Source organism: Diceros bicornis, chromosome 22 (genome assembly GCF_020826845.1).
Source record: "Diceros bicornis minor isolate mBicDic1 chromosome 22, mDicBic1.mat.cur, whole genome shotgun sequence".
Lineage (NCBI taxonomy): Eukaryota > Metazoa > Chordata > Mammalia > Perissodactyla > Rhinocerotidae > Diceros > Diceros bicornis.
In genome coordinates this window covers 5050158-5077295 of record NC_080761.1, presented here as the reverse complement: position 1 = coordinate 5077295, position 27138 = coordinate 5050158, and the positions used below count along the sequence as shown (strand labels likewise).

The 27138-nt window shown below is 40.1% G+C and overlaps 1 protein-coding gene across 8 annotated transcripts in view; it reads right to left on the bottom strand.

Moving 5' to 3' along the window:
* FANCC (FA complementation group C) overlaps positions 1-27138 on the bottom strand; it is a 267168-nt gene that overhangs the window by 174326 nt on the left and 65704 nt on the right. Inside the window, exon 2 of one of the 8 annotated variants that reach the window (XM_058565471.1) lies at positions 9062-9143. The exons of 4 other annotated variants lie outside the window; for them this stretch is intronic. The gene's annotated coding sequence lies outside the window, so the exon portion shown is untranslated. Of the gene's footprint in view, positions 1-5656; positions 5681-9012; positions 9036-9061; positions 9144-20780; positions 20804-27138 lie in introns of those variants that run through there. 3 more of the 8 variants (XM_058565475.1, XM_058565472.1, XM_058565473.1) reach the window with 3 other exon arrangements.

Below are 27138 nucleotides of genomic sequence, written 5' to 3'. Positions count from 1 at the left end.
AAGAATAAACATAGTTAAAATGTCTATATTACCTAAAGCAATCTACAGATTCAATGCAATCCCAATCAGAATCCCAATGACATTCTTCACAGAAATAGAAAAAAGAATACTAAAATTTATATGGGGCAACAAAAGACCCCGAATAGCTAAAGAAATCCTAAAGAAAAAGAACAAAGCAGGAGGCATCACAATTCCTGACTTCAAAACATACTACAAAGCAATAGTAATCAAAACAGCATGGTACTGGTACAAAAACAGACACACAGATCAATGGAACAGAATTGAAAGCCCAGAAATAAAACCACACATATACGGACAGCTAATTTTCGACAAAGGTGCTAAGGACATGCAATGGAGAAAGGAAAGTCTCTTCAATAAATGGTGTTGGGAAAACTGGACAGCCACATGCAAAAGAATGAAAGTGGACCATGTGCTATCGCCATTCACAAAAATTAACTCAAAATGGATCAAAGACCTGAAGATGAGACCTGAAACTATAAAACTCATAGAAGAAAATATAGGCAACACACTATTTGACATTGGGTTTAAAGGAACCTTTTCGGATGACATGCCTACCCAGACTAGGGAAACTAAAGAAAAAATAAACAAGTGGGACTTTATCAGACTAAAGAGCTTTTATAAGACAAATGAAATCAGAATCAAGATGAACAAACAACCAACCAGCTGGGAGAGAATATTTGCAAAACAGACATCTGACAAGGGGTTGATCTCCATAATATATAAAGAACTCACACAATTGAACAACAAAAAAACAAACAACCCGATCAAAAAATGGGCAGAGGAAATGAACAGACACTTCTCCAAGGAAGATATACAGATGGCCAATAGGCACATGAAAAGATGCTCAACATCACTAATCATCAGGGAAATGCAAATCAAAACAACACTAAGATACCACCTCACGCCCGTTAGAATGGCTATAATCACCAAGACAAAAAACAACAAATGTTGGAGAGGATGTGGAGAAACAGGAACCCTCATACACAGCTGGTGGGAATGCAAATTGGTGCAGCCTCTATGGAAAACGGTATGGAGATTCCTCAAAGAATTAAAAATAGAGATGCCCTATGATCCAGCCATCCCACTACTGGGAATCTATCCAACGCACCTGAAATCAACAATCCAAAGAGGCTTATGCACCCCTATGTTCATTGCAGCATTATTCACCATAGCCAAGAAGTGGAAGCAACCTAAGTGTCCCTCGACTGACGATTGGATTAAGAAAATGTGGTATATATATACAATGGAATACTACTCAGCCATAAAAAAAGACAAAATCGTCCCATTTGCAACAACATGGATGGGCCTAGAGCGTATTATGTTAAGTGAAATAAGCCAGAAAGAGAAAGACAAACACTGTATGATCTCACTCATATGTGGAATATAAACCAACACATGGACAGAGAAAACTGGACTGTGGTTACCCGGGAAGTGGGGGTGGGGGGTGGGCACAAGGGGTGAAGGGAGTCATATATGGGGTGATGGACAAACAAAAATGTACAACCCAAAATTTCACAATGTTAGAAACCATTAAAATATCAATAAAAATCAAAAAAAAAACAAAACACAGAAAATAGCAAGTGTTGGTGAGGATGTGGAAAAATTGGAACCCCTGTGCACTGCTGGTAGGAATACAAAATAGTGTAGCCACTGTGGAAAACAATATGGCAGTTCCTAAAAAAATTAAACATTGAATTACCATGTGATCTAGCAATTCCACTTCTATGTATATACCCAAAAGAATTGAAAATAGGGACTCAAACAGATATTTGTATACCATGTTACTAGCAGCATTATTCATATCAGCCAAAATATGGAAAAAACCCAAATAGCCATTGACAGATGAAAGGATAAACATAATTACTATATACATACAATGGAATATGATTCAGCCTTAAAAAGGAAATTCTGATACATACGTGGATGAACCTTGAAAACATTATGCTAAGAGAAATAAGTCAGACACAAAAGGACAAATATTGTATGATTCTACTTATAGAAGATACTGACACTAGTCAAACTCATAGAGGCAGAAAACTGTGGGTTTGTCAGGAGCTGGGGGAAATGTGGAAGGTAGGGAGCTATTGCATAATGGGTACAGAATTTTGGTTTGGGAAGATGGAAAAGTTCTGGAGCTGGATGGTGGTGATGGTTGCACAACAATGTGAATGCAATTAATGCCACTGAACTGTACACTTAAAAAATGGTTAAAATGGTAAATTTTATGGTATGTATATTTTACCACAATTAAAAAATAAAAGAGGACAGACCTGAAGTGGCTCCAGTCAAAGCAGAGGCAGGGCCTGGAACACACCCTGCATCCCCACCATGACCTTCCCACCAAAGTCCCCTCCTCAGAACAGTCCTGCACACATTGCTGGTTACCCACCCAACAGCCCTAACCCCTCTGCTGCTTCTTTGGTAACAGAATCAGTTTTGTTCAGGAATCTCATGGCCACGAGGCTGGGATCTTCCCCAATGCCAGGCGTGAATCTTGATTAATGTAGACCAGTGGATCTCAAACGTTTTGTTCTCAGGGCCCCTTTACACTCTTAAACATTATTGAGAACATTACTGAGAGCTTCTGTTTTGTATATTTATCAATATTTACCACATTAGAAATTCAAACTGAGAAAAATTTAAAACCCAAGAATACACATGCACACATTCCATGAGCTGCCAGAGCGATGACATCATCACATATCATGTAACCTCTTGACAACTCCACTGTACACTAGTGAGAGAATGAGAGTAGAAAACTCAAATAATGTCTTAGCATTGTAATGAAAATAGTTTTTCCCTTGGCACCCCCAAAAGGGTCCTCAGGGATACCCAAGGGTCTCTGAGCCACATTTTGAGAATGGCTAGTATAGACCAGTCATGGTATTTCCACTTGCCTCCTACCAACTGTAGGAACAGACAATGTTATGCAACTCTAGTCAATGAGAACTGAGCTTTGGGGCCAGCCTCGGTGGCCTAGTGGTTAAGTGCAGTGTGTTCCACTTTGGTGGCCTGGGTTCGGTTCCCGGGCATGGACCTACGTTTCCCCTGAGTGTGAGTCAACTGAAGTCGCTTCTCCCATGAAATAAGCACCAAACAGAGATTTACGGACAGAATGTTATAAAATACACTGTTTATGGAAGAAAAAAAAGAGACAAATCAAATACCTAGTCTCCAATCAATGTCATCAACTAGACGCACAATGGCCTTCTCAGAAAATATTTAAAACCTCTGAAAATATAATCAAATATAAAATTTAAAAATTTACATTCAACTATGCTTAAGCCTGACAACATTCTTCCTCTTCCTTACTGAAAATCTGATATCAGTATTTTTAATTTACTTTAGTAATGTTTCTTTACTTCATTATTTTAAGTAAGATTGGTCGATTTGCCTCTGTGTTTGTGGCTTTTTTTAAAAAGTCACAATAAAATATTCTTGTTCCCATAAAATGCTGATGAAAGAAACAATGATATTTTTTCCCTTAAAAACAATGAGGTTTTAAGAAAAGTTCCACTAGGAGGAGCTGGCTTTTTCTCTTTTGAGTCATCAGCGTTTTGCTTCTGAGATAGTCTAATCAAAAACACAGACCTGAAATTTGCAGAAAATTTCAAACAAACCTCATTTGTAAACAAAATCTGGATCTAAGGAATCAGAGAAGCAACGGCAATCCGGGAGCAATGTACACACTCTTCAGATAACTTTGCAAAGAATTAAGGAAATGTAATCTAGCAGATAACTCTGTCCGGGGATTTACTAAGCTCCATTCTCCCACTCATGTTCCTAGTTATGTGGGGAAAAGAGCTGCCTCTGGATCTGGCTTCCAAGTAGAAGTATCCCTCCATGACAATGCTTGCCTTCGGAGCTGCTAAGATAGAAACCCCTGACCTTATTCTCCATCAGAGCACCAAAGAGCAATGGCTGGGACTCGAAAAATACCAGTCTTCCCACATACAGTCTGTTAGAAATAGTGGTTACTTACTTTCCTTGCATTCTTGTCCTCAATTCACTTATCTGACAGTAAGACTGTGAGCTTTTCATGAGATCAGTTAGAAAAACAGGCTGAGGAGCATATTAGATATTAAAATATTAGAAATCTTCTTGCCTTTGTCACTAGTGACTTGGCTCCAAGTTATTTCTGCCTTTTTACATCCGTGGTTCTACTCGTAATTTATTACTAAATAAACAAAAACAAACCAAAAATCCCATACATTTATTGGGAACCTACTTTATAACAGGAACTCTGAAAAACATTGCAAATAAAAAGATGGTTCCTTGTGCTCAAACAATTTGTGGCTGATGAGGAAATCAGGATGTGTAAACAGATAAAACATAATCCCCTGTGAAAAGGGTTGGGATAGAAGGAAACAGGTGGTGCTGCAGAGAGTATCAAGAAGGGGCACCTCACCCAGCACTGGGGTGTCAGACACTTCCAGACAGAAACAACACCTGAGCTAAGCCAGTTCATGAAGTACGAGCGGGAGTGAGACCGGCAAAAACATCAAAATCAAACACAGGATGCTACTACACTGCACAGGGAGAGTTAAGTTACCCTTTGATCCATGTTTTTCAAACTTGAAGAAAAAACTGTTGTGAGCTCCCAGAGTTGTCTAAAATCATTTTTATTCTGTTTAATACTTACAAACATAAAAAAGCCGATATGCTTGTAACTCTTATATAATTACAAAATTTTTTTAAATGCATAAACTAAATACCAACAAATCCGCAAAATGAATAAAATTTCAATCGACAAAATGAATTCAACGTGATCAACGATGCAGGTTACTGAACCTCACTTGGACTAATCATGCAAACTTGGTACTGGCTGCTACTAGCAGCTTCTGTTGAGTTTGCTGGTCCTACCATACACTGAGGATGGCTAAATTCACTCATCACTTTTCTTTTTTCGAATTACTGTGAAACAGCAATCTCTTACTCAGCTCAAACACATTATTTACATTTTCACCTCTGTTCATTTTTCAATATCTAAAAGTAGTGCTACTTGGCACCAATACAAACACAACTGCAGGCACTGACATCTTAAGACACCATTTAGCTAGAATTGTGGGCATTTAGGTGTTTGCAAACAACTGAATCTTTTAAATTACCATTGCAATGAAAAATAAAAGGTGAAATCCTTGTAGAGAACCATGACGTCCTAATAAATCCCACCTGCTTAATCCCACTCATCTTTTGGGGGCTGCAAGCCTCTGAAGGAGGAGTTTAAATAACTGTATGCTATGGGTCACTGAACTCACACAGAAAAGCATTTTTGTGGTTAGCTTTTAGTACTATGTAAAACCAAATATCTCACTTTATTTCCTTTAAATCCTCAGCCCACATAACTTCCAGTTAAAATGGCACAGTAAATTCACTCTTGGATGGATCCTCTCTACTCCAAACACACAGCAACGAGAGGAAATATAAGAGAAAACCAAAAAGATGCAACCAAGCTCAAATATAATATAAACATTTCTGTGAAACAGATATGGGGCAGAAACACAAAGAAGTAAGTCCTCAAAGTTACAGCCTTGAGCCTCCTAAGCTCAGGATCCAAAACAAGGCACCAAAACTGGAAGTATGACTCCTACAAGGTTTTGAGGATAAGCATAACCCACAAAGGACAGAGTCAGACCTGGCATCACTGCTTGAAGACAAGATCAAAGGTGACTCCCATCCCTGAAGAAAGGTTGGCAGTTCCTTGTCTCATATGGAGCTGTGGCCTAGGGAGGAGGGAGGGCACAGGCCAGCGATCAGGAACGCAATGCAGCAGCCTGTAATTGCCCAAGTTAACTATACCACCACTGTGGTTCTGGACCGGGGCTCCATGAAAGCCAGACGGAGACAAGTATAAAATAGCTAAACAGGGAAGAGTGAGCAGAGAAGGAGAAAGAGAAGTGGTTTCCATGAATGAATGAAGGAAAACAATAAAAAATACATCTCATTCAAAACATGACATTCAACCAAAGTTCTAAAGTACATGGAGAAACCTAATGCCAATAAAGGCAGCTAATGAAACCAGCCATCAGGCTACTAACTCACTTCAAATGAAATTAATATTATAAAACAGTCCAACAAAATAAGTATATTTAAGACGCTTTTAAAAAGCTAATTAGGGGCCGGCCCCGTGGCTGCTGGCGGCCCGGGGTTCGGATCCCGGGCGCACACCGATGCACCGCTTGGCAGGCCATGCTGTGTCAGTGTCCCATATAAAGTGGAGGAAGATGGGCACAGATGTTAGCCCAGGACCAATCTTCCTCAGCAAAAAGAGGAGGATTGGCATGGATGTTAGCTCAGGGCTGATCTTCCTCACATAAAAAAAAACAAAAACGAACAAAAAAGCTAATTAAAAAAGAATAAGAAATCATAAAACAAAAAGGCAGAATTAAAACAAGAGGTTAAAAAAGAATCAATTGGAAATTATGTAAACGAAGAATACAGTCATTAAAATTAAAAACTCAGTACACAAGATACCTTAGACTAGACAGAATTGAAGAAAGAACTGGCAAATTTGAAGATAATACTAAGGAATTCACTCAGAATGCAGCCCAGAAAGAAGAAAAATATGAAAGAGTAGTTAAGAAACATGAAGGATAGCTCTGCAAACATTGAGGAGGGATCACTGCAAAAGAAAGTGAAGAGAATGGAAGAGAAGCAGATGTAAAGAGATAAGCTAAGAATGTTCAAGAAATACATGAGGTCTCAGATTAAAAGAACATTCTAAATACTGAGAAAGATAAACAAATACGCAGATAATTAAATAAATCAATCAAAAAAATCCACACAAACTAAAATGTTAATTACAAAAAGAAAATCTCAAAAGCTACCAGAGAGCACCCTGAGCATCCACTGGATCTGCTAGGTCACAAAGGCCAGGAGGCTGGCTGCTGGTGCTGCAGCACAGATGAGCCGACCCACTGACACCTGGCAGCCTGCGGGGACAGTGGGGAAACCAGCAGCTCAGATCCCCACACTCAGGCTGATGCAGAAGTCCCACAAGCATTTTGCCTCTTTCTTAACAGTAGGTGCATACAAGGTGAACAACTGTCTTTCACTTTAGAGACAACCCCAAGAAACTTCCTGAAAAAGCAGACCCCTAAATGTTTCTGGCAACTTCTGGCAACAAGAGATTTGTACTCCCTGAATGGACATTCAGGGCTGGATTTAAATTTCTCTTCCTTGCCCACCATGCTTCTGCCAGCAGCCCCAAACATGAACTTTACTGGATGCCTTGTTCACTATCATGGTACCACAACTAACATCGGACCAAGGAACTCATTCTATACTTAAAAGAAGTGAGGCAAGGGGCTGATGCCAACAGGGCTCACTGTCAGCTAGAGTTATTCCTAGCTGGTATTTGAGCTCAATGTTTTTCATCTATATTTCTACCACATATTATTTCATTCTACTGCATCTTCTTTGAAGCTAAAGGAAAGGAAAACATAAAGAAACAAGAATGATAGCCTCAGTTACCTGGAAAGGAACCCGATTTGGAGGATCACTGATGATTCACAATTAGAAAAAATGGTCCTGGAAAATTGGTAACACACAACACACATCATAATTGTTCAGATAAAGACTAAAGCCACAATTTTCTCTAAAATTAGTAAACCTCTCATTTAGGTTCCCCCTGGAAAGCAGAGCTCAGGCAAGCTAGAGAAGGTAAAGATCTGAATTTGCTTCATTTCCAGACAGAAAAACCTCTTCCAAAACCACCCATATGATGCTATCCAAGTCACCCAAGGGGATCGCTAGGGACCCAGGCCCTAGAACTAGCCACAGGTATCTCAGAACCTTTCTAAAAACTATGTTATGGCACAAGAGCACCACCTACTGAAATAGTTCCAAGGAACAATTTAATCCATTTATTGAAAAATGGCTATATACCCACCTCTACTCAACTGTTTACCTTGGCTTCAGAAAAATATGACTGCGAAAGGATGGATTTCATATTATTTCAACCTAACTGGCTGTTTCTTTTTTTTTTAATTTTATTTATTTGTTTTTTTTTCCCCCCAAAGCTCCAGTAGATAGTTGTATGTCATAGCAGCACATCCTTCTAGTTGCTGTATGTGGGACGCGGCCTCAGCATGGCCAGAGAAGCAGTACGTCGGTGTGCGCCCGGGATCCGAACCCCGGGCCGCCAGCAGCAGAGCGCGAGCACTTAACCGCTAAGCCACGGGGCCGGTAACTGGCTATTTCTTTGTCTTTTAAAACTAGAGCCCTTGCCAAGAACTCCTGAGAGAGAAACAGTGTGCCTTCTCCTTGCTCCCCCCATTTTTGCTTTAATAACCACAGTAAAACAAGTCTTGCTACTACTAATGTCTTCTTTCCCTCCTGTGCAGCTTCAGCTACCTTAGTGAATACTACTATTTCTAGATCTCTTCCCTTACCTGTTTTCCAAGGGACAGAGAAAAACTCAAGGGGAGAAGTTCTAATGGGTCTGGGAAGGACATATGTAAAGTCAAGTCACTCATTCAAATTTTAAGCCTACAAGGCATAGTACTAAGACTGGAGAATTGTGCTTTTTCAAACTCATTTAAAGATGATTACAACAGCCCCCTCCCCTCAAGAAGCTTAACATGAACAGAGAGGTTCTAGACCAGCAAAGCTGGGGGCAAAGTGATCTACTGGTAAAATAGAATAAAGAAGAAAATACATAGGGAAAGACAAGTTATGAGATATTATAAATAACATCAGGGTAGAGCTGATTGTTTCTGCTATGCTGTCCATACACAGAACGTAACTAAAGCCATGGCAAAAATAGGGTTCTTTCTGGAGCCCTTCACTGCTTGCGTGAAGCTCCTAGGTACTGCCAATTACAAAAACCCTGACGGGCTCACTTGAACAAGTCACATAAATTCTAGCCCCTATGTCATTTGGTCTGGTGGGGGCACTCAATTCATGAGCCACTGTATATGTAACTTCTTCTATGCCTTAGTTGTAATGAAAAAGCAGCAGCTTGTGTTTATTCCCACTCCTGTTGCATACCATCTCATCCAGTACCAGTCAGGGTTTCCATTACAGCCAGGGCACTCACATGAAAATAGAGAGGTGATCCTCTACATAACGCAATCAAGGAAGAAATAACACGTACCTCCAAAATATCAGTCATCTGATGCCTGTAAAAGTACAATATTGTTAATTTGGAAATCATAAAAACTTCAAAACAATAAATATGTCTGAATTCTATTTCAATTACTTTGCAGGAAAAGAAAAATGATACTTCAGAAAAATTCCAGTCACAGTTCTCTAGTGCATAAACGGCTATGCTAAATGCCCAGTTTGCACCACACAGTGTGTTTGCTAATGCCCCAGGGCAAGGGACAACCAGGGCAGGGTCACAGGTTGGGTACATCCAACTGAATGTGAAAACCTCAGGGAAGAGACTTGTTGAAAAAGAATGAGGTTCCACAGGGACAAATTCTAAGCTAAAGAGCAACTGACTGGTTGATATAAGTAAAGCAAAAAACAAAACAAACAAACAAAAAACCCAACCTGGGATTCATATGCCCGTAGAATTAAAAAAAAAAGAAAAAAAAAAAAGCATATAATATTGGGTTTTAGTTGTCCAATACAAAACAGCATAATGTTAGAATATACTAACAGGGGTCTAGCAAAGATTTAGTAAGCCTGCGAGATTTGACCCAATTTTGGTCCTCATTAGAATCTCAGGTGTAGTGGACATGGGCAGTTTACCTCTCCATCACCCATTTTCTACATTCCTCCTTCCTACTAAGACCCAAAATTTCCTAACTAGTAGATTTTGGTGAGACAAGAATGGGCTCTAATTGAGTTAAAGCAGTGGTTCTCAATCAAGGGTAATCTTGATCCACAGGGGAGCTTTAACCACGTTTAAAGACATTTTTGATTGTCACAGCTGGGGGAATGTACCACTGGCATCCAGTGGGTAGAGGCCAGGGATACTGCTGAACATCCTACAGTGCACAGGACAGTCCCCCACAACCAAAAATTATCTGGCCCAAAATGTTACTCCATCACCCATACTAGAACACTCTATCTCTCACACAGGAGCTATTGAAAAAGACTCTCTTCTCGCCAGATGTGAAGAAGGAAATGAGCTCTAGCTGCTGCTGGAAGCGAACTCAGAAGTACAAGGAAGCCAGCGATAGGATGAAAACTGGAAGGCAAACACAGAGTTCAGGTGATGACTTCTTGCTATAAGGGCCTTAAAAACATATACCACGTTTTGGACAACGACTCATTTTTTCCCCTTCATTAAATGACCTTTTCACCACACAGCACACTAAGTAAATCACTATAAGATAATATTGCAACATTAAGGTTTCAGGTAAGAACAGACTCACTAATTCACTCAACACAGCAGTTTCTTGTCAAGAATATCATATGAGGGAGAGAAGTCAAGATGGCAGCGTAGGCAGACTCTGAACTCACCTCCTCCCACAGACGCAGCCAATTTACAACTACTCGTGGAAAAATTACCCCTGAGAGAGAACTGAAAACTGGATAAGAGGAATTCCTGCAACAAACGACAATCCTAATTGAGGTGGAAAAGGCAGAAATTCCCTTCTGGAGAGAAAAAAACGCCACCTTCACAAGCCACAGCGCTTCACGGCCGCCCAGGAGCAGCCCAAAGGTACGCAGCCTTCCCTGGAAGAGTGGTGCTCTGAGCTGGGGAGCGTTCCCACTGTAGGCATTTTTTGGACCCAGCACAATCGAGACAAGTGGCATAATATCTGACTTTGCTTGCTACTAAAACATTGGGGAGTACTCCCAGAAAAGCTGGTTCACAAAGAAATTAAAGCTGGCTCTTAAAGGGCCCACGCACAAATTCATCCGTTTCAGAAAGCAACCTAAAACCACCAGGAAGAAAGGTGCACAGTGCTTTGGTGAAAAGAGACTCACCTGATAGGCTCTGAGTGCATCTCAGTGAGAGGTGAGACCTCTCCAGGGACTGGGACATTGGCAGTGGCCATTGTTGTGGCCTGGTGTGGGCATGCTGACACCAACACTGGCAGACGCCACTGGAGTTCTCCCTGGGGCCTGCTAGCCCAGGGTCTGCCCCACCCACTAGAGCACCGATCTAATCTAGCTCAGCCAGGGCAGGCAGCCCACGCTAGGGACTGGCCGCACCCAACAACAAGCCCTCAAGCAACTTGTGGGCCTGCTAAGTGAGCTGCCTGGATTCTCTGCATCCTGACGAGTGGGTCCACCTCTGTGGGGCAGGGTGTGTGCAAGGAGCGAGTGGAGAGGGTGGGGCGGTGGTGGAGTGTGTGGGGCTCCTGCCTTGGAGAGACTGGGTCCACTTCAGGAGGTCGGGGTGCGCACACAGGGCAGGACTGTGTTGACTGTGTGTGTGGACCTGTGGGCGGTGGGGCTTGTCAGCTGCAGAAGACTTGTGCTTCTCAAAGACCCACATAGGGGGTTTGCCCCACCTTCAAAAGCCTGAAACAATTGGGTGCTCCCGTGCCTGAGGCCAGCCCCAACCAGCTGCAATCCTCAGAGAGCTGACAAAAGACCTAAAGGCTGGAGGCTTATAGCAATTGTAAGCCCCTGAGCCTAACAACCTGCCACGCTGGGAGCCTACTCACTTAAAAGAAATACTGCAACACAAATGTGCTATTAGAACTTGCAGCCAACTGTGCTGGGGCTCCCCATACACGATAAAGAGACTGAAGGGACCAAAACAACTACAAGCAGCTGAGCATTACGACAGCTGGCCAGGGGCATAGCTCAGCCTCCCTGGGCACCTACAGGGAGAGCAACCACGCCACAACAGAAGGACACATGTAGCCCACATAGGGATCACTCCTGGAACCATTCAGAATTGAGGGAAGCACACTGCCGGACCTCATAAGGCATCACTTATATAAGGTCACCTATCCAAGAGCAGGAGACGTAGCTGAGCTACCTAATACATAAACACAAGCACAGGGAAAGAGGCAAAAGCAGGAGGCAAAGGAATACGTTCCAAGTAAAGGAACAGAGAAAAACCCGAGAAAAGGAACTAAGGGAAACAGAAATGAGCAACCTATCTGACAGAGAGTTTAAACAAAGAGTGTTAAGGATACTCACTGATCTTGGGAGAAGAATGGATGTACTCAGTGAGAACGTCAACAAAGAAAGGGAAGATATAAAAAAGAACCAGTCAGAAATGAAGAATACAATACTGGAAATGAAAAATTCACTAGAGGGACTCAAAAGCAGAGTAGAGGATACAGAAGAATGGATCTGCGAGCTAGACGAAAGACTAGAAGAAATCACCCAAGCTGAACAGGTAAAAGAAAAAAGAATTAAAGAGTGAGGACAGTCTAAGGGACCTCTGGGACATCATCAAGCGCACTAACATCCGTGTTATAGGTGTCCCAGAAGGAGAAGAGTGCGACAAAGAGGCAGAGAATCTATCTGAAGAAATAAGAAATGAAAACTTCCCTAACCTAAGGAAGGAAACAGACAACCAAGTACAGGAATCACAGAGAGCACCAAACAAGATAAACGCAAAGAGGCCCACACCAAGACACATCATAATTAAAATGCCCAGAATTAAAGACAAAGAGAGAATCCTAAAAGCCAGAAGACAAAGACAACTAGTTACATACAAAGGAAACCCCATAAGGGCATCAGCTGACTTCTCAGCAGAAACCTTACAGGCTAGAAGAGAGTGGGACGATATAGTTAAAGTGCTAAAAGGAAAAAACTTACAGCCAAGAATACTCTAGCCAGCAAGGTTATCATTCAAAATGGAAGGAAGGATAAAAAGTTTCCCAGACAAGCAAAAATTAAAGGAGTTTGTCACCAAGAAACCAGTACTACAAGAAATGCTAAAGGGACTTATTTAAGGGGAAAAGAGAAAATCACAAATAGGAAAAATTATATATTTCCATGATAAGAGGGTAATGGATACAAATGCACAAAAGAGGTTAGATATGATATCAAAAACATAAAATGTGCGAGGAGGGGAGTAAAAGAGGAAAGCTTTCAGACAGAGGTCAAACTAAAGAGACCATCAACTTAATATAGATTCCTATATATGTAGGTTACTGTATATGGACCCCAGGGTAGTCACAAACCAGAAACCTATAATAAATACACAAAAAACTAAGAGAAAGGAACCCAAACGTAATACTAAAGAAAGCCATCGAACCACAAGGGAAGAGAGAAAGAGAAGAAGAAAGGAACAGAGAAGGACTACTAAAACACCGAGAAAAAAAAGTTAAAAAAATGGCAATAAGTATATACTTATCAATAGCTACTTTAAACGTCAATGGACTAAATGGTCGAATTAAAAGCCACAGGGTGGCTGATTGGATAAAAAAACAAGACCCATATATATGCTGCATACAAGAGACACACTTCAGACCTAAAGACACTCACAAACTGAAAGTGAAGGGATGGAAAAAGATACTCCATGCAAATGAAAGAATGAAAAGAAAGCTGGGGTAGCAATACTCATATCAGACAAAATAGACTTTAAAACAAAAACTATAACAAGAGACAAAGAAGGGCACTACATAATGATCAGGGGAACAATCCAACAAGAGGATAAAACACTTGTAACTATCTATTCACCCAACGTAGAAGCACCTAAATATATAAAGCAATTATTAACAGACATAAAAAGAGAAATAGACAATAACACAATAATAGTAAGGGACTTTAACACTCCACTTACAGCAACGGATAGATCATCCAAACATAAGAGCAATAAGGAAACATTGGCCTTAAATGACACACTAGAACAGATGGACCTAGTAGATATATACAGAACATTCCATCCAAAAACCGAAGAATACACATTCTTTTCAAATGCACATGGAATATTCTCCAGGAGTGATCACATATTAGGCCACAAAACAAGTCTGCATAAATTTAAGAAGACTGAAATAATACTAAGCATCTTTTCTGACCACAACAGTATGAAACTAGAAACCAACTATAGGAAGAAAGTCAGAAAAGCCACAAATACATGGAGATTAAACAAAACGCTACTGAACAACAATTGGGTCAACAAAGAAATCAAAGGAGAAATCAAAAAATACCTGGAGACAAATGAAAATGAAAATACGACATGCCAGAATTTACGGGATACAGCAAAAGCAGTTCTAAGAAGGAAGTTTACAGGCCTATCTCAACAAACAAGAAAAATCTCAAATAAACAATCTCACAATGCTCCTAAAGGAACTGGAAAAAGAAGAACAAACAAAGCCCAAAATCAGTAGAAGAAGGGAAATAATAAAAATCAGAGCAGAAATAAATGAAATAGAGACTAAAAAAAAATAGAAAAAATTACTAAAAACAGAGCTGGTTCTTTGAAAAGATAAACAAAATTGACAAACTTTTAGCTAGACTCACCAAGAAAAAAAGAGAGAAGGCTCAAAAAAGTAAAATCAGAAATGAAAGAGAAGAAATTACAACAGACACCTCAGAAATACAAAAGATTATAAGAGAATACTATGAAAAGCTGTATGCCAACAAATTGGACAATCTGGAAGAAATGGATAAATTCTTAGAATCATAGAACCTTCCAAAACTGGATCAAGAAGAAATAGAGAATTTGAATAGACCAATCACCAGTAAGAAGATCGAAACAGTAATCAAAAACCTCCCCAAAAATAAACATCCAGGACCAGACAGCTTCCCTGGTGAATTCTACCAAACATTCAAAGAAGACTTAATACCTGTCCTTCTCAAACTCTTCCAAACTATTGAGGAAGGGTGGGAAGCTCCCTAAGTCATTCTACGAAGCCAACATTATCCTGATACCAAAACCAGACAAGGACAACAAAAAAAAAAGAAAATTACAGGCCAATATCACTGATGAATATCAATGCAAAAATCCTCAACAAAAGACTAGCAAATCGAATACAACAATACATTAAAAAGATTATACATTATGATGAGGTGGGATTTATTCCAGGGATGCAGGGATGGTTCAACATTCACAAATCAATGAACGTGATATACCACATTAATAAAATGAAGAATAAAAATCACATGATCATCTCAGTAGATGCAGAGAAAGCATTTGACAAGATACAGAATCCATTTGTGATAAAAATTCTGTATAAAATAGGTATAGAAAGAAAGTACGTCAACATAATAAAGGCCATATATGACAAAGCCACAGCTAATATCATCCTCAATGGTGAAAAACTGAAAGCTATCCCTCTAAGAACAGGAACCAGACAAGGATGCCCACTCTCACCACTCCTATTTAACATAGTACTGCAAGTCCCAGCCAGAGCAATCAGGCAAGAGAAAGAAATAAAACGGATCCGAATTGGAAAGGAAGAAGTGAAACTCTCACTATTTGCAAATGACATGATTTTATACATAGAAAACCCTAAAGAATCCACCAAAAAACTTTTCGAAGTAATAAACGAATACGGTAAAGTTGCAGGATACAAATCAACATACAAAAATCAGCTGCATTTCTATACACTAACAACGAAGTAGCAGAAAGAGAAATTAACAATACAACCCCATTTACAATTGCAACAAAAAGAATAAAGTACCTAGGAATAAACTTAACCAAAGAGGTGAAAGATCTGTACACAGAAAACTATAAAACATTGCTGAAAGAAATTGAAGAAGACACAAAGAAATGGAAAGATATTCCGTGCTCTTGGATTGGAAGAATTAACATAGTTAAGATGTCCATACTTCCTAAAGCCATCTATAGATTCAATGCAATCCCTATCACAGTTCCAACAACATTTTTCACAGAAATAGAACAAAGAATCCTAAAATTTATATGGAACAACAAAAGACCCCGAATAGGTAAAGGAATCCTGAGAAAAAAGAACAAAGCTGGAGGTATCACACTCCCTGATTTCTAAATATACTACAAAGCTATAGTAACCAAAACAGCATGGTACTGGCACAAAAACAGACACACAGATCAATGGAATAGAATCGAAAGCCCAGAAATAAACCCACACATCTATGGACAGCTAATCTTCGACAAAGGAGCCAAGAACATACAATGGAGAAAAGAAAGTCTCTTCAACAAATGGTGTTGGGAAAACTGGATAGCCACATGCAAAAAAATGAAAGTAGACCCTTACCTTACACCATACACAAAAATTAACTCCAAATGGATTAAAGACTTGAATGTAAGACCTGAAACTGTGAAACTTCTAGAAGAAAACATAGGCAGTACGCTCTTCGACATCGGTCTTAGCAACATATTTTCAAGCACCATGTCTGACCGGGCAAGAGAAACAATAGAAAAAATAAACAAATGGGACTACATCAAACTAAAAAGCTTCTGCACAGCAAAGGAAACCATCAACAAAACGAAAAGACAACCTAACAATTGGGAGAAGATATTTGCAAACCATACATCGGATAACGGCTTAATCTCCAAAATATATAAAGAACTCATGCATCTCAACAACAAAAAAACTAACAACCCAATTAAAAAATGGGCAAAAGACCTGAACAGACATTTCGCCAAAGAAGATACACAGATGGCCAACAGACACATGAAAAGATGTTCAAAATCATTAACTATCAGGGAAATGCAAATCAAAACTACAATGAGATATCACCTCACACCGGTCAGAATGGCTACAATTAACAAAACAGGAAACAACATGTGTTGGAGAGGATGTGGAGAGAAGGGAACTCTCATACACTGCTGGTGGGAGTGCAAACTGGTGCAGCCACTACGGAAAACAGTATGGAGATTCCTAAAAAAATTAAGGATAGAACTACCATATGATCCAGCTATTCCAGTGCTGGGTATTTATCCAAAGAACTTGAAAACACCAATGCGTAAAGATACATGCACCCCTGTGTTCACTGCAGTGTTCTTCACAATAGCCAAGACTTGGAAGCAACCTAAGTGCCCATCAAGGGAGGAATGGATAAAGAAGATGTGGTATACATACATGATGGAATACTACTCAGCCATAAGAAGCGATGAAATCCAGCCATTTGTGACAACATGGATGGACATTGAGAGTATTATGCAAAGTGAAATAAGTCAGAGGGAGAAGGTCAAATACCATATGATTTCCTTCATTAAGTAGTAGATAATAACAACAATAAACAAACATAAAGACAGAGATTGGATTCGTGGTTAGCAGAGGGGGAGGGGCGAGAGAGGAGGGCGAAAAGGATAATTCGGCAAAAGTGTGTGGTGATGGGTTGTAGTTAGTATTTGGGTGGTGAACATGATGTAATCCATGCAGAAATAGAAGTATAATGATGTACACCTGAAATTTATACAATGTTATAAACCAATGTTACTGCAATAAACAACAAATTAAACAAAAAAATAGAAAAAGAAATAGCAGCAACAGAGTAAGAATGGCAAGAACGGATCTCAACTACATCTGGCAGCAGCCACAGCCCTCACACCCTATATAATAAAATTAATCAGTTCTCTGAGCTACAATTTCATAAATTCAGACAGCCAGATGCTTGGTTTCTCCAGAGGGAGAGGATAATTCCTGTTCCTTGCACTATGAGGTATTATCTGCTTCCAAGTCTACTAATGTGAACTCCTCACTCACCAGGAAATTAAATACAAAAGCTTTTATTGGGTCTCCCCCTGACTTTACCCCCAAGATAATATGCGTTTCCAATGAAAACTATGAATTTCATAGGGGAGATCTCCTCTCACATCTAAAATGTGAAGTTTTGTTGTTGCTGGGTTTGTTTGTTCTTGAAGAAGTATTCATCCCAAATCAGAATGCAGGATATTCTAACAGTACCATATGGCCACCAGCATTAATTCCAAGGGCCAATTTTTCCTTCAACCTTTCCTCTAACAGATGCTCCTCTTTCTGTCACAGGGAGCCTGGGCTTTCTCGTACCCTCCCTTGCCTCATCTTCAAGATCTCTCAATTACGGGCAAGGTAATCTCAAGTTAACAACTTAATTATGTATGTATGTACCTGGCCTAAGTCTTAAACTGCTACTAGCTCATTCCTTGTCATGCCCCAAGAATTGTTTTTGGTTTCGCAATCCTCAAAAGATTTAACTGCATCTATGTGGGTGGCATCTCAAAAAAAAAAATCGAAGAAAGTATGAGTTCTTTTGCCTACTAACTGGGTCAACATCCTGAAAAATTTCCACTTATATATATAAAAAGCATAATTGTAACCTTTGGTTAATTAAAGTTAAGTTCTGAGAATAAACTAGTCCATACTTAATCACTTTTCTCTGCATTTTCTTCCTTGTTTCTATGCTTTCTTTCCTACAGAATAGATTTCCTCCTTTAAGCCTTTGAGAAGAAAGATCCTATCAAAGTTTGAAATGTTTACATGATATTTCCTGGGTTTTACCATTCATTTTCATTGGAAAAAGAAATTTACCAAGCCATACTTTTATTCATCTAAAAAACATTTCCCAAACACTAATTCTGAGCGATTTTTATAGTAACTCCACAATCAAAGGGTTCAGGAGTCAAGTGAGGTTTCTAACTGTAAGCTCTAACCTCTCTTAGGGCATCTCAGTGCACCATAGCTTGTTCAAGACTCTGAGAAGTCTGGCATTCACATGGTCATTCAAAAAACATTCATTAAGTACTACTGCGTGCCAGGCACTGTGCCAGAGATTGGTGATAAAATGTCAATCCCAGGCACAGTCCCTTGCCTCAGGGAGCCTTAGTCTAGAGTGTTTTTCAAACTGCAAGTTGTGAAATCAATTAAGTGGATAGCAACCAAGCATTCTTTTTTTTTTTTTTTGAGGAAGATTGGCCCTGTGCTAACATCTGTTGCCAATCTTCCTCTCTTTCACTTTTCTCCCCAAAGCCCCAGCACATAGTTGTGTATCATAGCTGTAGAGTTGTAGCTCTTCTACGTGGGATGCTGCCTCAGATGGCTTGCTGAGCGGTGAGGAGGTTCGCACCCAGGATCCAAACTGGTGAACCCTGGGCCGCCAAAGTGCAACATGTGAACTTAACTGCTATGCTACTGGCCGGCCCCCCTAAGCATTCTTTTTTAATGAAGTAAGATAGAATGGAAACTATTACAGTACATCATACAAAGAAAGAGTAGGTGCTGTTATGGTGAAACTTTTGTAAAAAATAATATATATGTGTATGTTCTAAATAGGACACAAAGTATATTTCTTCTTGTGGAACACAGACAAAAAGTTTTAGAAAACCCTGCTCTACCAAAAAAAACATATTACACAAGAAACGATAATAAAATATAAAGAATGATATAAAAGAATAAGTAGAGGATACTATGAGAACATCAAAGAGCATTCCCTAAACTTTTTTGAGCCTAAACATGTTATCACCTCACACTTGTTAAAAACCTATGGAAGAGAGGATCGATTTCCAGCATGACAATTATGAGGAGCTCTGCTGATCTGTTCCCAAGTGAAAATGGTGAAAATTATTAAAACAACAATCATTTAAAGCCTCTAGGAATAGTCCCGAGGGCAATGAGCAAATGAAAACTACCTGAGAAAATCTATAAAAATTTGGTAAGAAAGGAGAAAGTGTGTGGCATTTGAACCAAGACCACTCCCTACTTCCCTCTTCTCAGCTCAGCAAGACTTCACTCCACACTGCTACAGCCAGAACAGCTCCCTCTCCCTTCTGCTACTAGCCAGAGGCGTTTCTTCTCAGGAGGAGCAAGACTTGAGCTCTTCTCGTCTTGCCTCATCTTGCCTTCAGCCTGTGGCTGAAGCTAAGTCCCAGAGGAGTATGACTGAGAGGTGAGGGCTCGTTCTTCCATCCAGCCCCCAATTGTGGAATGGCAGCTCCACCTTGGGTGTGGCACACTGAAAACAACAGGGCCCTGAACACTCCTACCCCAACAGTTTCACAGCAGGAGAGGCAAGCTGAGAAGACCTCAGGCTGCTACACCTCCACCAAGTGTTCACATCCTAGAGCAAGAATGTCATTCAGAGAGAAGCTTGTCATTGTCAACACCCCAGTTCTGGAGCCCTGGCTCACAGATTTTGCCTGAAGGGGGAAGCAGGCCACAACAGATAGCTTCTAGTTTCTTTCCAAAGGAACTGATTTCATCTGCAACAGAGTACGGAGAAGTTCAAGCTTAAGTGCACTTTCATAAACAATGGAGAATGTGATGAAAGGCAACTGAGAGGAGATTCAAGATACAGATTTAACTGCAGGCAAGCTAGTTTGCAGGAGATAACTGAGAATAAGTCAGGAGAAGCCCTCTTGGGGTTGGAACAAACATCAAACACTGCCCTCAGAAACTATTCCTTCAAAGAAGCCACAACTTGATTGGATTAGTTTGTAGAACAATTTATGTCCCAGAGCATTGTTAAAAACAAGAGCATGGTGTCAAGATGGTGGTGGAGGCAGACTCGGAACTCAACTCCTCCCACCGACACAACAAATTTACAGCTACTCTTGGAACAATAACCCCTGAGAGAGAACTGAAAAGTGGACAAAAAGAAGCCCTGCAACAAGAGACAGTCCTGACTGAGGTGGAAGAGACAGAAATTCCCTTCTGGAGAGAAAAAAAGCCACCTTTGCAAGCTGTGGCACTTCACGGCTGCCTGGGAGCAATTCAAAGGTACGCAGCCTTCCCTGGAGAAGTGGGGACCTGAGCAGGGAGCGCTACCGCTATAAGCATCTTTTGGTCCCAGCACAACCAAGACAAGTAGCATAGGGTCTGACTTTGCTGGCTACTAACAACAGAGAATAGCCCCAGAAAAGCTATCAGACATAAGGAAAGAGAAGCCAGCTCTAAAGGGCCCACACACAAACTCACCCATTTTGGAAAGCAACATAAAATCACCAGAAAGAAAGGTGCACAGTCCTTTGGTGAAAAGAGACTCACCCGATAGGCTCTAGGTGCATCTTGGTGAGAGGTAAGATCTCTCCAGGGACTTAGACGCTGGTGGCAGCCATTATTCTGACCTAGTACAGGCATGCTGACACAGACATTGGCAGACACCATTGGAATTCTTCCCCTGGCCTGGTAGCTCAGGGGTCTGCCCCACCCACTAGAGCACCAATTTAATCCAGCTCAGCCAAGGCAGGCAGCCTGCCCTAGGGACAGACTCCATCCAACAGCAAGCCCTCCAGCAACCGGTGGAGTGGGTCCACCTCTGTGGGACAAGGCATGCACGAGGAGCAGGTGGAGTATATGGGGCCTCTGCAGTGGGGCGACTGGGTCCGCTTCAGGGGGTTGGGGCATGCACACAGGGCAGGACTGTGTTGATGGGGTGTGTGGTCCTATGGGTGGTGTGGCTTGTCAGCTGCAGAATACTTGTGCTTCTCAAACAGCCACATAGAGGATCAGCCCCACATTCCAAAGCCTGAAGCAATTAGGTGCTCCTGTGCCTCAGGCAGCCCCACTTAGCTGCAATCCCAAAAGAGCTGACAACTACTTCATAGGCTGGAGGCCTACAGCAATTGTAAGCCTCTGAGAATAACAACCAGCCAAGCTGGGGCATACTCATTTAACAGAAAAACCCTAAAATGAACGTGCTATTAGACCTCGCAGCCAACTGTGCTGGAGCCCCCCACAACAGACGATGTGACGGAAGGGTCCATAGCAGCCACAAACAGCTGAGCAATACAACCAGCCGGCCAGGGGGACAGCCCAGCCTCCCTGGGCACCTGCAGCAAGAGAAAACCTGCCACAACAGAAGGACACATGTAGCCCACACAGGTGACTGTGTGGTCACTCCTGGAACATTTGGAACTGGTGATGAGAGGGAAGCACATTGCAGGGCCTCATAAGGCATTTCTTACATAAGACCACCTCTCCAAGATCAAGAGACATAGCTGACCCACCTAATACATAGAAGCACAAAGAAAGAGGCACAATGAGGAGGCAAAGGAATACATTCCAAGCAAAGGAACAAGACAAAACCCCAGAAAAAGAACTAAATGAAACAGAAATGAACAATCTACCTGACAAAGAGTACAAACAAAAAGTCATAAGAATACTCACTGATCTTGGGAGAAGAATGGATGAACTCAGTGAGAACGTCAACAAAGAATTGGAAAATATAAAAAAGAACCAGTCAGAAATGAAGAATACAATACTGGAAATGAAAAATTCACTAGAGGGCCAGCCCCATGGCACAGAGGTTAAGCGCACGCGCTCCGCTGCTGGAGGCCTGGAGATCAGATCCTGGGCGTGCACCGATGCACCCCTTATCAAGCAATGCTGTGGTGGCGGCCCACATAAAGTGGAGGAAGATTGACATGGATGTTAGCTCAGGGCCAGTCTTCCTCAGCAAAAAGAGGAGGACTGGCATGGATGTTAGCTCAGGGCTGATCTTCCTCACACACACACACAAAAAAAAAAATCAAAAAAAATTTCACTAGAGGGACTCAAAACCAGAGCAGATGATACAGAAGAATGGATCAGCAAGCTGGACAAAAAACTAGAGGAAATCACCCAAGCTGAAGAGCTATAAGAAAAAAGAATTTAAAAGAACAGGGACAGCCTAAGGGACCTCTGGGACAACATCAGGCACACTAACATCCCTGTTATAGGTTTCCGAGAAGGAGAGAGAGAGACAAAGGGGCAGAGAATCTATTTGAAGAAATAATAGCTGGTGCAATTATGACATACAACTATCTACTGGGGCTTTGGGGAAAAAAAGGAGGAGGATTGGCAATGGATGTTAGCTCAGAGCCGGTCTTCCTCAGCAAAAAGAGGAGGATTAGCATGGATGTTAGCTCAGGGCTGATCTTCCTCACAAAAATAAAATAAAATAAAATAAAATAAAAAAATAACAGCTGAGAACTTTCCTAACTTAAGAAAGGAAACAGACACCCAGGTACAGGAATCACAAAGAGCACCAAAAGAGATAAACTCAACAAGGCCCACACCAAGACACATCATAATTAAAAAGTCCAGAATTAAAGAGAGAATCCTAAAAGCTGCAAGAGAAAGGCAACAAGTTACACAGAAGGAAACCCCATAAGGCCATCAGCTGACTTTGCAGCAGAAACCTTACAGGCTAGAAGGGAGTGGCACGATGTATTTAAAGTGTTAAAAGGAAAAAACCTACAGCCAAGAATACTCTACCCAGCAAGGTTATCATTCAGAATAGAAGGAGAGTTACGGGTTTCCAAGACAAGCAAAAAATAAAGGAGTTTATCACCAAGAAACCAATCCTACAAGAAATGCTAAAGGGACTTAACTAAGGGGGAAAGAGAAGACCACAAATAGGAAAAAATTATCTATTTCCATGATAAGAGGATAACAGATACACACCTACAAAAAAGAGATTAGATGTGATATCAAAAACATAAAATGTGGGAGGAGGGGAGTAAAAGAGTAGAGCTTTTAGAAAGAGGTCAAATTAAAGAGACCATCGGGGACGGCCTAGTGCAGTAGCGGTCAAAGTTCGCACACTGCTTTGGTGGCCTCGGTTTCGCAGGTTCAGATCCCAGGCGTGGACCAATGCATTGCTGGCCAATCCATGCTGTGGCAGCGTCCCATATAAAGTAATGGAAGATGGGCACAGATGTTGACCCAGGGCCCATCTTCCTCAGCAAAGAGAGGAGGATTGGCATCGGACGTTAGCTGAGGGCTAATCTTCCTCACAAAAAAAAAAAAAGAGAGAGAGAGCGAGCGAGCATCAACTTAATATAGATTGCTATATACGTAGGTTATTATGTATAAAGCTCATGGTAATCACAAACCAGAAACCTATAATAAACACACAAAAAACTAAGAGAAAGAAACCCAAACATAATACTAAAGAAAGCCATCAAACCACAAGGGAAAAGAGAAAGAGAAGAAGAAAGGAACAGAGAAGAACTACGAAAATACCCAGAAAAAAAGTAACAAAATGGCAATAAATACATACATATCAATAGCTACTTTAAATGTCAATGGACTAAATACTCTAATGAAAAGGCAGAGGGTGGCTGACTGGATAAAAAAACAAGACCCATATATATGCTACATACAAGAGACACACTTCAGACCTAAAGACACTCACAAACTGAAAGTGAAGGGATGGAAAAAGATACTCTATGCAAACAGAAATGAAAAGAAAGCTGGGGTAGCAATACTTATCTCAGACAAAATAGACTTTAAAACAAAAGCTGCAACAAGAGACAAAGAAGGGCACTACATAATGATCAAGGGAACAATCCAACAAGAGGATATAACACTTGTAAATATCTATGCACCCAACATAGAGGCATCGAAATATATAAAGCAATTATTAACAGACATAAAAGGATAAATAGACAGTACCACAATAATAGTAGGGGATTTTAACACTCCACTTACACCAATGGATAGATCACCCAAACAGAAGATCAATAAGGAAACACTGGCTTTAAACGACACACTAGACCAGATGGACTTAGCACACATATAAAAGAACATTCCATCCAAAAACAGAAGAATACACATTCTTTTCAAATGCACATGGAACATTCTCCAGGACAGATCACATATTAGGCCACAAAACAAGTCTCCATAAATTTAAGAAGACTGAAAGAATACCAAGCATCTTTTCTGACCACAACGGTATGAAACTAGAAATCAACTACAGGAAGAACATCAGAAAAGCCACATTTATGTGGAAATTAAATAAAATGCCACCAACAACGATTGGGTCAATGAAGAAATCAAAGGAGAAATCAAAAAATACCTGGAGACAAATGAAAATGAAAACACAACATGCCAGAATTTATGGGATACAGCTAATGTGGTTGTAAGAGGGAAGTTTACAGCAATACAGGTCTACCTCAACAACAAGAAAAATCTCAAATAAACAATCTAACAGTACACCTAAAGGAAGTGGAAAAAGAAATGACAAAGTCCAAAATCAGTAGAAGGAGAGAAATAATAAAAAGCAGAGCAGAAATAAATTAAACAGAGAGTAAAAAAAAAAAAAGAAAAGAAAAAAATCAATGAAACCAAGAGCTGGTTCTTTGAAAAGATAAACAAAATTGACAAACTTTTAGCTAGATTCACCGAGGAAAAAAGAGAGAAGGCTCAAATAAATAAAACCAAAAATGAAAGAGGAGAAATTACAATGGACACCTCAGAAATACAAAAGATTATGAGAGAATACTATGAAAAGCTATACGCCAACAAACTGGATAATCTAGAAGAAATGGATAAATTCTTAAAATCATACAACCTTCCAAAACTGAATCAAGAAAAAATAGAAAATTTGAATAGACCAATCACCAGTAAGTAGATCAAAAAAGTAATCAAAAACTTTCCATAAAATTCCTGGACCAGATGGCATCCCTGGTGAATTCTACCAAACATTCAAAGAAGAGTTAATACTTATCCTTCTCAAACTCTTCCAAAAATTGAAGAGGAGGGGAAGCTTCCTAATGCATTCTAAGAAGCCAACTTTATCCTGGCACCAAAACCAGACAGGGACAACACAAAAAAAGAAAATTACAGGCCAATATCACTGATGAACATCGATGCAAACACTCTCAACAACATACTAGCAAATCGAATATAACAACACATTAAAAAGATCATACACCATGGGATCATACACCATACGCAAGTGTGATTTATTCCAAGGATGCAGGGATGGTTCAACATCTGCAAATCATCAATGTGATACACCACATTAACAAAATGAAGAATAAAAATCACATGATCATCTCAATAGATGCAGAGAAAGCATGTGACAAGATACAGCATCCATTTATAATAAAAACTCTGAATAAAATGGGTACAGAAGGAAAGTACCTCAACATAATAAAGGCCATATATGACAAAGCCACAGCTAATACCATTCTCAATAGTGAAAAATTGAAAGCTATCCCTCTAAGAACAGGAACCAGACAAAGATGCCCACTTTCACCACTCCTATTTAACATAGTACTGGAAGTCCTAGCCAGAGCAATCAGGCAAGAAAAAGAAATAAACGGGACCAAAATCAGAAAGGAAGAAGTGAAACTGTCACCATTTGCAGATGACATGATTTTATATATAGAAAACCCTGCAGAAACCACCAAAAACTTTTCGAAATGAGAAATGAATATGGCAAAGTTGCAGGATACAAAATCAACATACAAAAATCAGTTGCGTTTCTATACACTAACAACGAAGTAGCAGAAAGAGAAATTAAGAATACAATCCCATTTACAATTGCAACAAAAAGAATAAAATACCTAGGAATAAACTTAACCAAAGAGGTAAAAGATTTGTACACCAAAAACTATAAAACACTGTTGAAAGAAATTGAAGAGGACACAAAGAAATGGAAAGATAGTCCATGCTCTTGGATTGGAAGAATTAACATAGTTAAAATGTCCCCACTTCCGAAAGCAATCTGTAGATTCAAGCAATCTCTATCAAAGTCGCAACAACATTTTTCATAGAAATAGAATAAAGAATCCTAAAATTTATATGGAACAACAAAAGACCCCAAATAGCCAAAGGAATCCTGAGAAAAAAGAACAAAGCTGGAGGTATCACACTCCCTGATTTCTAAATATACTACAAAGCTATAGTAATCAAAACAGCATGATACTGGCACAAAAACAGACACACAGATCAACGGAACAGAATCGAGAGCCCAGAAATAAACCCACACATCTGTGGACAGCTAATCTTTGACAAAGGAGCCAAGAACATACAATGGAGAAAGGAAAGTCTCTTCAATCAATGGGGTTGGGAAAACTGGACCGCCACGTGCAAAAGAATGAAAGTAGACCATTATCTTACACCATACACACAAATTGACTCAAAATGGATTAAAGACTTGACTGTAAGACCTGAAACCATGAAACTTCTGGAAGAAAACATAAGCAGTACACTCTTCAACATCGGTCTTAGCAACATATTTTCAAGTACTATGTCTGACTGGGCAAATGAAACAATAGAAAAAATACACAAATAGGACTACATAATAAAAAGCTTCTGCACAGCAAAGGAAACCATAAACAAAACAAAAAGACAACCTAACAATTAGGAGAAGATATTTGCAAATCATATATCTGATAAGGGGTTAATATACAAAATATATAAATACTCATACATCTCAACACCAAAAACCTAACAACCCAAATTAAAAAATGGGCAAAAGATCTGAACAGACATTTCTCCCAAGAAGATATACAGATGGCCAATAAGCACGTGAAAAGATGTTCAACATCATTAACTATCAGATCAGGGCAATGCAAATCAAAACTAGAATGAGATATCACCTCATGCCCATCAGAATGACTATAATTAA